The following is a 12,481-nucleotide window of genomic DNA, read 5'->3' as shown; positions in this document are numbered from 1 at the left end:
GGTGCAGTGAGGCTAAAAAGGGGGAACTTGATGGCCACTGAGCTATGAAAGGATACCCCACAAGAGTCTTTTTTGGCCTTTGATCCTCAACCCTACCCAGCTGAACTCTGTAACTCTTTCTAGCAAGCTGCCCGACTCCCCTTTTTTAATTGAGTCAGGGTAACAGTAATAGGTAATTACCCTGGCAGGTAGAAGCCCAAAAATGGTTTGCCAGAGATGTGGGCCGTTTTCCACTAAAGCGGTGGAGTAAGGAAGACGCTGTTGTATCATGGGATGCAAACGGGAAAGGGTCAACAAGAAAGACGGTGTGTTATCAACGTGACGTAAAAGTTCCTTCGAGCCGGAATCGAACCAGCGACCTAAGGATTACAGTTTTCTCAACATTTTGTCAATCTACAGTCCTCCGCTCTACCAGCTGAGCTATCGAAGGATACCCCAGCTAAGGTTTTGCCAGCCTTTGATCCTCATTCCTAGCGAGCGGAAGGTGCAGAAAATGAGTGTTTGTCTCTGGGGTTCAAGATGGAAAAGCATGTGTGTGGAGGATGCGGGCATCGATCCCGCTACCTCTCGCATGCTAAGCGAGCGCTCTACCATTTGAGCTAATCCCCCATCTATACACATCTGCGCAAGAGACGCGGGCGGATGAGCGGAACTGCGATGTCAGAGTTAACGATGGAACGCCACACAGTTTCATTGGAATGGAGGACTGTGTATTTTACAACATTTCTTTTGTCTTCACAGAGTGTTGAGCAAGGGGTCAACAAAAAGTAGGAATTTTAGAAAGGTGTGATACAACCGGTAAAAAGTAATCAGACTCCCAAAAGTGGAAGCAGACAAAACGGGTCGCTAGAGGTATTAAGTCAAATACAAAGCACTTTGTCTTCAAACAAAGTAGTGGGCTGCTGCCAATAAGGGTCGCTACTGACTTTAGTTCTTCTCCAATGACCTAGTAGATGGAATGGAAAGTGGGAGATAGCACTCTTGCCCTTGTTGCTTTTTTTTTGTGCTCTGGACTGAGGTGCAGTGAGGCTAAAAAGGGGGAACTTGATGGCCACTGAGCTATGAAAGGATACCCCACAAGAGTCTTTTTTGGCCTTTGATCCTCAACCCTACCCAGCTGAACTCTGTAACTCTTTCTAGCAAGCTGCCCGACTCCCCTTTTTTAATTGAGTCAGGGTAACAGTAATAGGTAATTACCCTGGCAGGTAGAAGCCCAAAAATGGTTTGCCAGAGATGTGGGCCGTTTTCCACTAAAGCGGTGGAGTAAGTAAGACGCTGTTGTATCATGGGATGCAAACGGGAAAGGGTCAACAAGAAAGACGGTGTGTTATCAACGTGACGTAAAAGTTCCTTCGAGCCGGAATCGAACCAGCGACCTAAGGATTACAGTTTTCTCAACATTTTGTCAATCTACAGTCCTCCGCACTACCAGCTGAGCTATCGAAGGATACCCCAGCTAAGGTTTTGCCAGCCTTTGATCCTCATTCCTAGCGAGCGGAAGGTGCAGAAAATGAGTGTTTGTCTCTGGGGTTCAAGATGGAAAAGCATGTGTGTGGAGGATGCGGGCATCGATCCCGCTACCTCTCGCATGCTAAGCGAGCGCTCTACCATTTGAGCTAATCCCCCATCTATACACATCTGCGCAAGAGACGCGGGCGGATGAGCGGAACTGCGATGTCAGAGTTAACGATGGAACGCCACACAGTTTCATTGGAATGGAGGACTGTGTATTTTACAACATTTCTTTTGTCTTCACAGAGTGTTGAGCAAGGGGTCAACAAAAAGTAGGAATTTTAGAAAGGTGTGATACAACCGGTAAAAAGTAATCAGACTCCCAAAAGTGGAAGCAGACAAAACGGGTCGCTAGAGGTATTAAGTCAAATACAAAGCACTTTGTCTTCAAACAAAGTAGTGGGCTGCTGCCAATAAGGGTCGCTACTGACTTTAGTTCTTCTCCAATGCCCTAGTAGATGAAATGGAAAGTGGGAGATAGCACTCTTGCCCTTGTTGCTTTTTTTTTGTGCTCTGGACTGAGGTGCAGTGAGGCTAAAAAGGGGGAACTTGATGGCCACTGAGCTATGAAAGGATACCCCACAAGAGTCTTTTTTGGCCTTTGATCCTCAACCCTACCCAGCTGAACTCTGTAACTCTTTCTAGCAAGCTGCCCGACTCCCCTTTTTTAATTGAGTCAGGGTAACAGTAATAGGTAATTACCCTGGCAGGTAGAAGCCCAAAAATGGTTTGCCAGAGATGTGGGCCGTTTTCCACTAAAGCGGTGGAGTAAGGAAGACGCTGTTGTATCATGGGATGCAAACGGGAAAGGGTCAACAAGAAAGACGGTGTGTTATCAACGTGACGTAAAAGTTCCTTCGAGCCGGAATCGAACCAGCGACCTAAGGATTACAGTTTTCTCAACATTTTGTCAATCTACAGTCCTCCGCTCTACCAGCTGAGCTATCGAAGGATACCACAGCTAAGGTTTTGCCAGCCTTTGATCCTCATTCCTAGCGAGCGGAAGGTGCAGAAAATGAGTGTTTGTCTCTGGGGTTCAAGATGGAAAAGCATGTGTGTGGAGGATGCGGGCATCGATCCCGCTACCTCTTGCATGCTAAGCGAGCGCTCTACCATTTGAGCTAATCCCCCATCTATACACATCTGCGCAAGAGACGCGGGCGGATGAGCGGAACTGCGATGTCAGAGTTAACGATGGAACGCCACACAGTTTCATTGGAATGGAGGACTGTGTATTTTACAACATTTCTTTTGTCTTCACAGAGTGTTGAGCAAGGGGTCAACAAAAAGTAGGAATTTTAGAAAGGTGTGATACAACCGGTAAAAAGTAATCAGACTCCCAAAAGTGGAAGCAGACAAAACGGGTCGCTAGAGGTATTAAGTCAAATACAAAGCACTTTGTCTTCAAACAAAGTAGTGGGCTGCTGCCAATAAGGGTCGCTACTGACTTTAGTTCTTCTCCAATGACCTAGTAGATGGAATGGAAAGTGGGAGAAAGCACTCTTGCCCTTGTTGCTTTTTTTGTGTGCTCTGGACTGAGGTGCAGTGAGGCTAAAAAGGGGGAACTTGATGGCCACTGAGCTATGAAAGGATACCCCACAAGAGTCTTTTTTGGCCTTTGATCCTCAACCCTACCCAGCTGAACTCTGTAACTCTTTCTAGCAAGCTGCCCGACTCCCCTTTTTTAATTGAGTCAGGGTAACAGTAATAGGTAAATACCCTGGCAGGTAGAAGCCCAAAAATGGTTTGCCAGAGATGTGGGCCGTTTTCCACTAAAGCGGTGGAGTAAGGAAGACGCTGTTGTATCATGGGATGCAAACGGGAAAGGGTCAACAAGAAAGACGGTGTGTTATCAACGTGACGTAAAAGTTCCTTCGAGCCGGAATCGAACCAGCGACCTAAGGATTACAGTTTTCTCAACATTTTGTCAATCTACAGTCCTCCGCTCTACCAGCTGAGCTATCGAAGGATACCCCAGCTAAGGTTTTGCCAGCCTTTGATCCTCATTCCTAGCGAGCGGAAGGTGCAGAAAATGAGTGTTTGTCTCTGGGGTTCAAGATGGAAAAGCATGTGTGTGGAGGATGCGGGCATCGATCCCGCTACCTCTCGCATGCTAAGCGAGCGCTCTACCATTTGAGCTAATCCCCCATCTATACACATCTGTGCAAGAGACGCGGGCGGATGAGCGGAACTGCGATGTCAGAGTTAACGATGGAACGCCACACAGTTTCATTGGAATGGAGGACTGTGTATTTTACAACATTTCTTTTGTCTTCACAGAGTGTTGAGCAAGGGGTCAACAAAAAGTAGGAATTTTAGAAAGGTGTGATACAACCGGTAAAAAGTAATCAGACTCCCAAAAGTGGAAGCAGACAAAACGGGTCGCTAGAGGTATTAAGTCAAATACAAAGCACTTTGTCTTCAAACAAAGTAGTGGGCTGCTGCCAATAAGGGTCGCTACTGACTTTAGTTCTTCTCCAATGCCCTAGTAGATGAAATGGAAAGTGGGAGATAGCACTCTTGCCCTTGTTGCTTTTTTTTTGTGCTCTGGACTGAGGTGCAGTGAGGCTAAAAAGGGGGAACTTGATGGCCACTGAGCTATGAAAGGATACCCCACAAGAGTCTTTTTTGGCCTTTGATCCTCAACCCTACCCAGCTGAACTCTGTAACTCTTTCTAGCAAGCTGCCCGACTCCCCTTTTTTAATTGAGTCAGGGTAACAGTAATAGGTAATTACCCTGGCAGGTAGAAGCCCAAAAATGGTTTGCCAGAGATGTGGGCCGTTTTCCACTAAAGCGGTGGAGTAAGGAAGACGCTGTTGTATCATGGGATGCAAACGGGAAAGGGTCAACAAGAAAGACGGTGTGTTATCAACGTGACGTAAAAGTTCCTTCGAGCCGGAATAGAACCAGCGACCTAAGGATTACAGTTTTCTCAACATTTTGTCAATCTACAGTCCTCCGCTCTACCAGCTGAGCTATCAAAGGATACCCCAGCTAAGGTTTTGCCAGCCTTTGATCCTCATTCCTAGCGAGCGGAAGGTGCAGAAAATGAGTGTTTGTCTCTGGGGTTCAAGATGGAAAAGCATGTGTGTGGAGGATGCAGGCATCGATCCCGCTACCTCTCGCAAGCTAAGCGAGCGCTCTACCATTTGAGCTAATCCCCCATCTATACACATCTGCGCAAGAGACGCGGGCGGATGAGCGGAACTGCGATGTCAGAGTTAACGATGGAACGCCACACAGTTTCATTGGAATGGAGGACTGTGTATTTTACAACATTTCTTTTGTCTTCACAGAGTGTTGAGCAAGGGGTCAACAAAAAGTAGGAATTTTAGAAAGGTGTGATACAACCGGTAAAAAGTAATCAGACTCCCAAAAGTGGAAGCAGACAAAACGGGTCGCTAGAGGTATTAAGTCAAATACAAAGCACTTTGTCTTCAAACAAAGTAGTGGGCTGCTGCCAATAAGGGTCGCTACTGACTTTAGTTCTTCTCCAATGCCCTAGTAGATGAAATGGAAAGTGGGAGATAGCACTCTTGCCCTTGTTGCTTTTTTTTGTGCTCTGGACTGAGGTGCAGTGAGGCTAAAAAGGGGAACTTGATGGCCACTGAGCTATGAAAGGATACCCCACAAGAGTCTTTTTTGGCCTTTGATCCTCAACCCTACCCAGCTGAACTCTGTAACTCTTTCTAGCAAGCTGCCCGACTCCCCTTTTTCAATTGAGTCAGGGTAACAGTAATAGGTAATTACCCTGGCAGGTAGAAGCCCAAAAATGGTTTGCCAGAGATGTGGGCCGTTTTCCACTAAAGCGGTGGAGTAAGGAAGACGCTGTTGTATCATGGGATGCAAACGGGAAAGGGTCAACAAGAAAGACGGTGTGTTATCAACGTGACGTAAAAGTTCCTTCGAGCCGGAATCGAACCAGCGACCTAAGGATTACAGTTTTCTCAACATTTTGTCAATCTACAGTCCTCCGCTCTACCAGCTGAGCTATCGAAGGATACCCCAGCTAAGGTTTTGCCAGCCTTTGATCCTCATTCCTAGCGAGCGGAAGGTGCAGAAAATGAGTGTTTGTCTCTGGGGTTCAAGATGGAAAAGCATGCGTGTGGAGGATGCGGGCATCGATCCCGCTACCTCTCGCATGCTAAGCGAGCGCTCTACCATTTGAGCTAATCCCCCATCTATACACATCTGCGCAAGAGACGCGGGCGGATGAGCGGAACTGCGATGTCAGAGTTAACGATGGAACGCCACACAGTTTCATTGGAATGGAGGACTGTGTATTTTACAACATTTCTTTTGTCTTCACAGAGTGTTGAGCAAGGGGTCAACAAAAAGTAGGAATTTTAGAAAGGTGTGATACAACCGGTAAAAAGTAATCAGACTCCCAAAAGTGGAAGCAGACAAAACGGGTCGCTAGAGGTATTAAGTCAAATACAAAGCACTTTGTCTTCAAACAAAGTAGTGGGCTGCTGCCAATAAGGGTCGCTACTGACTTTAGTTCTTCTCCAATGACCTAGTAGATGGAATGGAAAGTGGGAGAAAGCACTCTTGCCCTTGTTGCTTTTTTTTTGTGCTCTGGACTGAGGTGCAGTGAGGCTAAAAAGGGGGAACTTGATGGCCACTGAGCTATGAAAGGATACCCCACAAGAGTCTTTTTTGGCCTTTGATCCTCAACCCTACCCAGCTGAACTCTGTAACTCTTTCTAGCAAGCTGCCCGACTCCCCTTTTTTAATTGAGTCAGGGTAACAGTAATAGGTAATTACCCTGGCAGGTAGAAGCCCAAAAATGGTTTGCCAGAGATGTGGGCCGTTTTCCACTAAAGCGGTGGAGTAAGGAAGACGCTGTTGTATCATGGGATGCAAACGGGAAAGGGTCAACAAGAAAGACGGTGTGTTATCAACGTGACGTAAAAGTTCCTTCGAGCCGGAATCGAACCAGCGACCTAAGGATTACAGTTTTCTCAACATTTTGTCAATCTACAGTCCTCCGCTCTACCAGCTGAGCTATCGAAGGATACCCCAGCTAAGGTTTTGCCAGCCTTTGATCCTCATTCCTAGCGAGCGGAAGGTGCAGAAAATGAGTGTTTGTCTCTGGGGTTCAAGATGGAAAAGCATGTGTGTGGAGGATGCAGGCATCGATCCCGCTACCTCTCGCATGCTAAGCGAGCACTCTACCATTTGAGCTAATCCCCCATCTATACACAACTGCGCAAGAGACGCGGGCGGATGAGCGGAACTGCGATGTCAGAGTTAACGATGGAACGCCACACAGTTTCATTGGAATGGAGGACTGTGTATTTTACAACATTTCTTTTGTCTTCACAGAGTGTTGAGCAAGGGGTCAACAAAAAGTAGGAATTTTAGAAAGGTGTGATACAACCGGTAAAAAGTAATCAGACTCCCAAAAGTGGAAGCAGACAAAACGGGTCGCTAGAGGTATTAAGTCAAATACAAAGCACTTTGTCTTCAAACAAAGTAGTGGGCTGCTGCCAATAAGGGTCGCTACTGACTTTAGTTCTTCTCCAATGCCCTAGTAGATGAAATGGAAAGTGGGAGATAGCACTCTTGCCCTTGTTGCTTTTTTTTGTGCTCTGGACTGTGGTGCAGTGAGGCTAAAAAGGGGGAACTTGATGGCCACTGAGCTATGAAAGGATACCCCACAAGAGTCTTTTTTGGCCTTTGATCCTCAACCCTACCCAGCTGAACTCTGTAACTCTTTCTAGCAAGCTGCCCGACTCCCCTTTTTTAATTGAGTCAGGGTAACAGTAATAGGTAATTACCCTGGCAGGTAGAAGCCCAAAAATGGTTTGCCAGAGATGTGGGCTGTTTTCCACTAAAGCGGTGGAGTAAGGAAGACGCTGTTGTATCATGGGATGCAAACGGGAAAGGGTCAACAAGAAAGACGGTGTGTTATCAACGTGACGTAAAAGTTCCTTCGAGCCGGAATCGAACCAGCGACCTAAGGATTACAGTTTTCTCAACATTTTGTCAATCTACAGTCCTCCGCTCTACCAGCTGAGCTATCGAAGGATACCGCAGCTAAGGTTTTGCCAGCCTTTGATCCTCATTCCTAGCGAGCGGAAGGTGCAGAAAATGAGTGTTTGTCTCTGGGGTTCAAGATGGAAAAGCATGTGTGTGGAGGATGCGGGCATCGATCCCGCTACCTCTCGCATGCTAAGCGAGCGCTCTACCATTTGAGCTAATCCCCCATCTATACACATCTGCGCAAGAGACGCGGGCGGATGAGCGGAACTGCGATGTCAGAGTTAACGATGGAACGCCACACAGTTTCATTGGAATGGAGGACTGTGTATTTTACAACATTTCTTTTGTCTTCACAGAGTGTTGAGCAAGGGGTCAACAAAAAGTAGGAATTTTAGAAAGGTGTGATACAACCGGTAAAAAGTAATCAGACTCCCAAAAGTGGAAGCAGACAAAACGGGTCGCTAGAGGTATTAAGTCAAATACAAAGCACTTTGTCTTCAAACAAAGTAGTGGGCTGCTGCCAATAAGGGTCGCTACTGACTTTAGTTCTTCTCCAATGACCTAGTAGATGGAATGGAAAGTGGGAGAAAGCACTCTTGCCCTTGTTGCTTTTTTTTTGTGCTCTGGACTGAGGTGCAGTGAGGCTAAAAAGGGGGAACTTGATGGCCACTGAGCTATGAAAGGATACCCCACAAGAGTCTTTTTTGGCCTTTGATCCTCAACCCTACCCAGCTGAACTCTGTAACTCTTTCTAGCAAGCTGCCCGACTCCCCTTTTTTAATTGAGTCAGGGTAACAGTAATAGGTAATTACCCTGGCAGGTAGAAGCCCAAAAATGGTTTGCCAGAGATGTGGGCCGTTTTCCACTAAAGCGGTGGAGTAAGGAAGACGCTGTTGTATCATGGGATGCAAACGGGAAAGGGTCAACAAGAAAGACGGTGTGTTATCAACGTGACGTAAAAGTTCCTTCGAGCCGGAATCGAACCAGCGACCTAAGGATTACAGTTTTCTCAACATTTTGTCAATCTACAGTCCTCCGCTCTACCAGCTGAGCTATCGAAGGATACCCCAGCTAAGGTTTTGCCAGCCTTTGATCCTCATTCCTAGCGAGCGGAAGGTGCAGAAAATGAGTGTTTGTCTCTGGGGTTCAAGATGGAAAAGCATGTGTGTGGAGGATGCGGGCATCGATCCCGCTACCTCTCGCATGCTAAGCGAGCGCTCTACCATTTGAGCTAATCCCCCATCTATACACATCTGCGCAAGAGACGCGGGCGGATGAGCGGAACTGCGATGTCAGAGTTAACGATGGAACGCCACACAGTTTCATTGGAATGGAGGACTGTGTATTTTACAACATTTCTTTTGTCTTCACAGAGTGTTGAGCAAGGGGTCAACAAAAAGTAGGAATTTTAGAAAGGTGTGATACAACCGGTAAAAAGTAATCAGACTCCCAAAAGTGGAAGCAGACAAAACGGGTCGCTAGAGGTATTAAGTCAAATACAAAGCACTTTGTCTTCAAACAAAGTAGTGGGCTGCTGCCAATAAGGGTCGCTACTGACTTTAGTTCTTCTCCAATGACCTAGTAGATGGAATGGAAAGTGGGAGATAGCACTCTTGCCCTTGTTGCTTTTTTTTTGTGCTCTGGACTGAGGTGCAGTGAGGCTAAAAAGGGGGAACTTGATGGCCACTGAGCTATGAAAGGATACCCCACAAGAGTCTTTTTTGGCCTTTGATCCTCAACCCTACCCAGCTGAACTCTGTAACTCTTTCTAGCAAGCTGCCCGACTCCCCTTTTTTAATTGAGTCAGGGTAACAGTAATAGGTAATTACCCTGGCAGGTAGAAGCCCAAAAATGGTTTGCCAGAGATGTGGGCCGTTTTCCACTAAAGCGGTGGAGTAAGGAAGACGCTGTTGTATCATGGGATGCAAACGGGAAAGGGTCAACAAGAAAGACGGTGTGTTATCAACGTGACGTAAAAGTTCCTTCGAGCCGGAATCGAACCAGCGACCTAAGGATTACAGTTTTCTCAACATTTTGTCAATCTACAGTCCTCCGCACTACCAGCTGAGCTATCGAAGGATACCCCAGCTAAGGTTTTGCCAGCCTTTGATCCTCATTCCTAGCGAGCGGAAGGTGCAGAAAATGAGTGTTTGTCTCTGGGGTTCAAGATGGAAAAGCATGTGTGTGGAGGATGCGGGCATCGATCCCGCTACCTCTCGCATGCTAAGCGAGCGCTCTACCATTTGAGCTAATCCCCCATCTATACACATCTGCGCAAGAGACGCGGGCGGATGAGCGGAACTGCGATGTCAGAGTTAACGATGGAACGCCACACAGTTTCATTGGAATGGAGGACTGTGTATTTTACAACATTTCTTTTGTCTTCACAGAGTGTTGAGCAAGGGGTCAACAAAAAGTAGGAATTTTAGAAAGGTGTGATACAACCGGTAAAAAGTAATCAGACTCCCAAAAGTGGAAGCAGACAAAACGGGTCGCTAGAGGTATTAAGTCAAATACAAAGCACTTTGTCTTCAAACAAAGTAGTGGGCTGCTGCCAATAAGGGTCGCTACTGACTTTAGTTCTTCTCCAATGACCTAGTAGATGGAATGGAAAGTGGGAGAAAGCACTCTTGCCCTTGTTGCTTTTTTTTTGTGCTCTGGACTGAGGTGCAGTGAGGCTAAAAAGGGGGAACTTGATGGCCACTGAGCTATGAAAGGATACCCCACAAGAGTCTTTTTTGGCCTTTGATCCTCAACCCTACCCAGCTGAACTCTGTAACTCTTTCTAGCAAGCTGCCCGACTCCCCTTTTTTAATTGAGTCAGGGTAACAGTAATAGGTAATTACCCTGGCAGGTAGAAGCCCAAAAATGGTTTGCCAGAGATGTGGGCCGTTTTCCACTAAAGCGGTGGAGTAAGGAAGACGCTGTTGTATCATGGGATGCAAACGGGAAAGGGTCAGCAAGAAAGACGGTGTGTTATCAACGTGACGTAAAAGTTCCTTCGAGCCGGAATCGAACCAGCGACCTAAGGATTACAGTTTTCTCAACATTTTGTCAATCTACAGTCCTCCGCTCTACCAGCTGAGCTATCGAAGGATACCCCAGCTAAGGTTTTGCCAGCCTTTGATCCTCATTCCTAGCGAGCGGAAGGTGCAGAAAATGAGTGTTTGTCTCTGGGGTTCAAGATGGAAAAGCATGTGTGTGGAGGATGCGGGCATCGATCCCGCTACCTCTCGCATGCTAAGCGAGCACTCTACCATTTGAGCTAATCCCCCATCTATACACAACTGCGCAAGAGACGCGGGCGGATGAGCGGAACTGCGATGTCAGAGTTAACGATGGAACGCCACACAGTTTCATTGGAATGGAGGACTGTGTATTTTACAACATTTCTTTTGTCTTCACAGAGTGTTGAGCAAGGGGTCAACAAAAAGTAGGAATTTTAGAAAGGTGTGATACAACCGGTAAAAAGTAATCAGACTCCCAAAAGTGGAAGCAGACAAAACGGGTCGCTAGAGGTATTAAGTCAAATACAAAGCACTTTGTCTTCAAACAAAGTAGTGGGCTGCTGCCAATAAGGGTCGCTACTGACTTTAGTTCTTCTCCAATGCCCTAGTAGATGAAATGGAAAGTGGGAGATAGCACTCTTGCCCTTGTTGCTTTTTTTTGTGCTCTGGACTGTGGTGCAGTGAGGCTAAAAAGGGGGAACTTGATGGCCACTGAGCTATGAAAGGATACCCCACAAGAGTCTTTTTTGGCCTTTGATCCTCAACCCTACCCAGCTGAACTCTGTAACTCTTTCTAGCAAGCTGCCCGACTCCCCTTTTTTAATTGAGTCAGGGTAACAGTAATAGGTAATTACCCTGGCAGGTAGAAGCCCAAAAATGGTTTGCCAGAGATGTGGGCTGTTTTCCACTAAAGCGGTGGAGTAAGGAAGACGCTGTTGTATCATGGGATGCAAACGGGAAAGGGTCAACAAGAAAGACGGTGTGTTATCAACGTGACGTAAAAGTTCCTTCGAGCCGGAATCGAACCAGCGACCTAAGGATTACAGTTTTCTCAACATTTTGTCAATCTACAGTCCTCCGCTCTACCAGCTGAGCTATCGAAGGATACCGCAGCTAAGGTTTTGCCAGCCTTTGATCCTCATTCCTAGCGAGCGGAAGGTGCAGAAAATGAGTGTTTGTCTCTGGGGTTCAAGATGGAAAAGCATGTGTGTGGAGGATGCGGGCATCGATCCCGCTACCTCTCGCATGCTAAGCGAGCGCTCTACCATTTGAGCTAATCCCCCATCTATACACATCTGCGCAAGAGACGCGGGCGGATGAGCGGAACTGCGATGTCAGAGTTAACGATGGAACGCCACACAGTTTCATTGGAATGGAGGACTGTGTATTTTACAACATTTCTTTTGTCTTCACAGAGTGTTGAGCAAGGGGTCAACAAAAAGTAGGAATTTTAGAAAGGTGTGATACAACCGGTAAAAAGTAATCAGACTCCCAAAAGTGGAAGCAGACAAAACGGGTCGCTAGAGGTATTAAGTCAAATACAAAGCACTTTGTCTTCAAACAAAGTAGTGGGCTGCTGCCAATAAGGGTCGCTACTGACTTTAGTTCTTCTCCAATGACCTAGTAGATGGAATGGAAAGTGGGAGAAAGCACTCTTGCCCTTGTTGCTTTTTTTTTGTGCTCTGGACTGAGGTGCAGTGAGGCTAAAAAGGGGGAACTTGATGGCCACTGAGCTATGAAAGGATACCCCACAAGAGTCTTTTTTGGCCTTTGATCCTCAACCCTACCCAGCTGAACTCTGTAACTCTTTCTAGCAAGCTGCCCGACTCCCCTTTTTTAATTGAGTCAGGGTAACAGTAATAGGTAATTACCCTGGCAGGTAGAAGCCCAAAAATGGTTTGCCAGAGATGTGGGCCGTTTTCCACTAAAGCGGTGGAGTAAGGAAGACGCTGTTGTATCATGGGATGCAAAC

At 46.7% G+C, this 12,481-nt stretch overlaps 18 non-coding genes across 18 annotated transcripts; all 18 read right to left on the bottom strand.

Annotated features, from left to right (window-relative positions):
* Positions 1–331: 331 nt before the first annotated feature.
* TRNAY-GUA (transfer RNA tyrosine (anticodon GUA)) lies at positions 332–430 on the bottom strand. Its single transcript has 2 exons — positions 394–430; positions 332–367 (listed from the first exon to the last, which is right to left on the bottom strand). It is a non-coding gene; the product is annotated as a tRNA-Tyr (tRNA).
* Positions 431–536: 106 nt separating this feature from the next.
* Positions 537–609, bottom strand: TRNAA-AGC (transfer RNA alanine (anticodon AGC)). The gene has a single exon. It is a non-coding gene; the product is annotated as a tRNA-Ala (tRNA).
* A 944-nt stretch (positions 610–1,553) lies between these two features.
* Positions 1,554–1,626, bottom strand: TRNAA-AGC (transfer RNA alanine (anticodon AGC)). The gene has a single exon. It is a non-coding gene; the product is annotated as a tRNA-Ala (tRNA).
* Positions 1,627–2,365: 739 nt separating this feature from the next.
* Positions 2,366–2,464, bottom strand: TRNAY-GUA (transfer RNA tyrosine (anticodon GUA)). Its single transcript has 2 exons — positions 2,428–2,464; positions 2,366–2,401 (listed from the first exon to the last, which is right to left on the bottom strand). It is a non-coding gene; the product is annotated as a tRNA-Tyr (tRNA).
* Positions 2,465–3,382: 918 nt separating this feature from the next.
* TRNAY-GUA (transfer RNA tyrosine (anticodon GUA)) lies at positions 3,383–3,481 on the bottom strand. The gene is made up of 2 exons: positions 3,445–3,481; positions 3,383–3,418 (listed from the first exon to the last, which is right to left on the bottom strand). It is a non-coding gene; the product is annotated as a tRNA-Tyr (tRNA).
* A 106-nt stretch (positions 3,482–3,587) lies between these two features.
* TRNAA-AGC (transfer RNA alanine (anticodon AGC)) lies at positions 3,588–3,660 on the bottom strand. The gene has a single exon. It is a non-coding gene; the product is annotated as a tRNA-Ala (tRNA).
* A 1,754-nt stretch (positions 3,661–5,414) lies between these two features.
* Positions 5,415–5,513, bottom strand: TRNAY-GUA (transfer RNA tyrosine (anticodon GUA)). The gene is made up of 2 exons: positions 5,477–5,513; positions 5,415–5,450 (listed from the first exon to the last, which is right to left on the bottom strand). It is a non-coding gene; the product is annotated as a tRNA-Tyr (tRNA).
* Positions 5,514–5,619: 106 nt separating this feature from the next.
* Positions 5,620–5,692, bottom strand: TRNAA-AGC (transfer RNA alanine (anticodon AGC)). Its single transcript has one exon. It is a non-coding gene; the product is annotated as a tRNA-Ala (tRNA).
* Positions 5,693–6,431: 739 nt separating this feature from the next.
* Positions 6,432–6,530, bottom strand: TRNAY-GUA (transfer RNA tyrosine (anticodon GUA)). The gene is made up of 2 exons: positions 6,494–6,530; positions 6,432–6,467 (listed from the first exon to the last, which is right to left on the bottom strand). It is a non-coding gene; the product is annotated as a tRNA-Tyr (tRNA).
* Positions 6,531–7,447: 917 nt separating this feature from the next.
* On the bottom strand, positions 7,448–7,546 carry TRNAY-GUA (transfer RNA tyrosine (anticodon GUA)). Its single transcript has 2 exons — positions 7,510–7,546; positions 7,448–7,483 (listed from the first exon to the last, which is right to left on the bottom strand). It is a non-coding gene; the product is annotated as a tRNA-Tyr (tRNA).
* A 106-nt stretch (positions 7,547–7,652) lies between these two features.
* On the bottom strand, positions 7,653–7,725 carry TRNAA-AGC (transfer RNA alanine (anticodon AGC)). The gene has a single exon. It is a non-coding gene; the product is annotated as a tRNA-Ala (tRNA).
* Positions 7,726–8,464: 739 nt separating this feature from the next.
* On the bottom strand, positions 8,465–8,563 carry TRNAY-GUA (transfer RNA tyrosine (anticodon GUA)). Its single transcript has 2 exons — positions 8,527–8,563; positions 8,465–8,500 (listed from the first exon to the last, which is right to left on the bottom strand). It is a non-coding gene; the product is annotated as a tRNA-Tyr (tRNA).
* A 106-nt stretch (positions 8,564–8,669) lies between these two features.
* TRNAA-AGC (transfer RNA alanine (anticodon AGC)) lies at positions 8,670–8,742 on the bottom strand. Its single transcript has one exon. It is a non-coding gene; the product is annotated as a tRNA-Ala (tRNA).
* A 944-nt stretch (positions 8,743–9,686) lies between these two features.
* On the bottom strand, positions 9,687–9,759 carry TRNAA-AGC (transfer RNA alanine (anticodon AGC)). The gene has a single exon. It is a non-coding gene; the product is annotated as a tRNA-Ala (tRNA).
* A 739-nt stretch (positions 9,760–10,498) lies between these two features.
* On the bottom strand, positions 10,499–10,597 carry TRNAY-GUA (transfer RNA tyrosine (anticodon GUA)). Its single transcript has 2 exons — positions 10,561–10,597; positions 10,499–10,534 (listed from the first exon to the last, which is right to left on the bottom strand). It is a non-coding gene; the product is annotated as a tRNA-Tyr (tRNA).
* A 106-nt stretch (positions 10,598–10,703) lies between these two features.
* TRNAA-AGC (transfer RNA alanine (anticodon AGC)) lies at positions 10,704–10,776 on the bottom strand. Its single transcript has one exon. It is a non-coding gene; the product is annotated as a tRNA-Ala (tRNA).
* A 738-nt stretch (positions 10,777–11,514) lies between these two features.
* On the bottom strand, positions 11,515–11,613 carry TRNAY-GUA (transfer RNA tyrosine (anticodon GUA)). Its single transcript has 2 exons — positions 11,577–11,613; positions 11,515–11,550 (listed from the first exon to the last, which is right to left on the bottom strand). It is a non-coding gene; the product is annotated as a tRNA-Tyr (tRNA).
* Positions 11,614–11,719: 106 nt separating this feature from the next.
* On the bottom strand, positions 11,720–11,792 carry TRNAA-AGC (transfer RNA alanine (anticodon AGC)). Its single transcript has one exon. It is a non-coding gene; the product is annotated as a tRNA-Ala (tRNA).
* Between the last annotated feature and the right edge of the window lie 689 nt (positions 11,793–12,481).

Source organism: Hyperolius riggenbachi, chromosome 4, assembly GCF_040937935.1.
Source record: "Hyperolius riggenbachi isolate aHypRig1 chromosome 4, aHypRig1.pri, whole genome shotgun sequence".
Taxonomy (NCBI): Eukaryota; Metazoa; Chordata; class Amphibia; order Anura; family Hyperoliidae; genus Hyperolius; species Hyperolius riggenbachi.
Note: the sequence above shows the minus strand (reverse complement) of the source record. Positions and strands in the feature narration are given on the sequence as shown.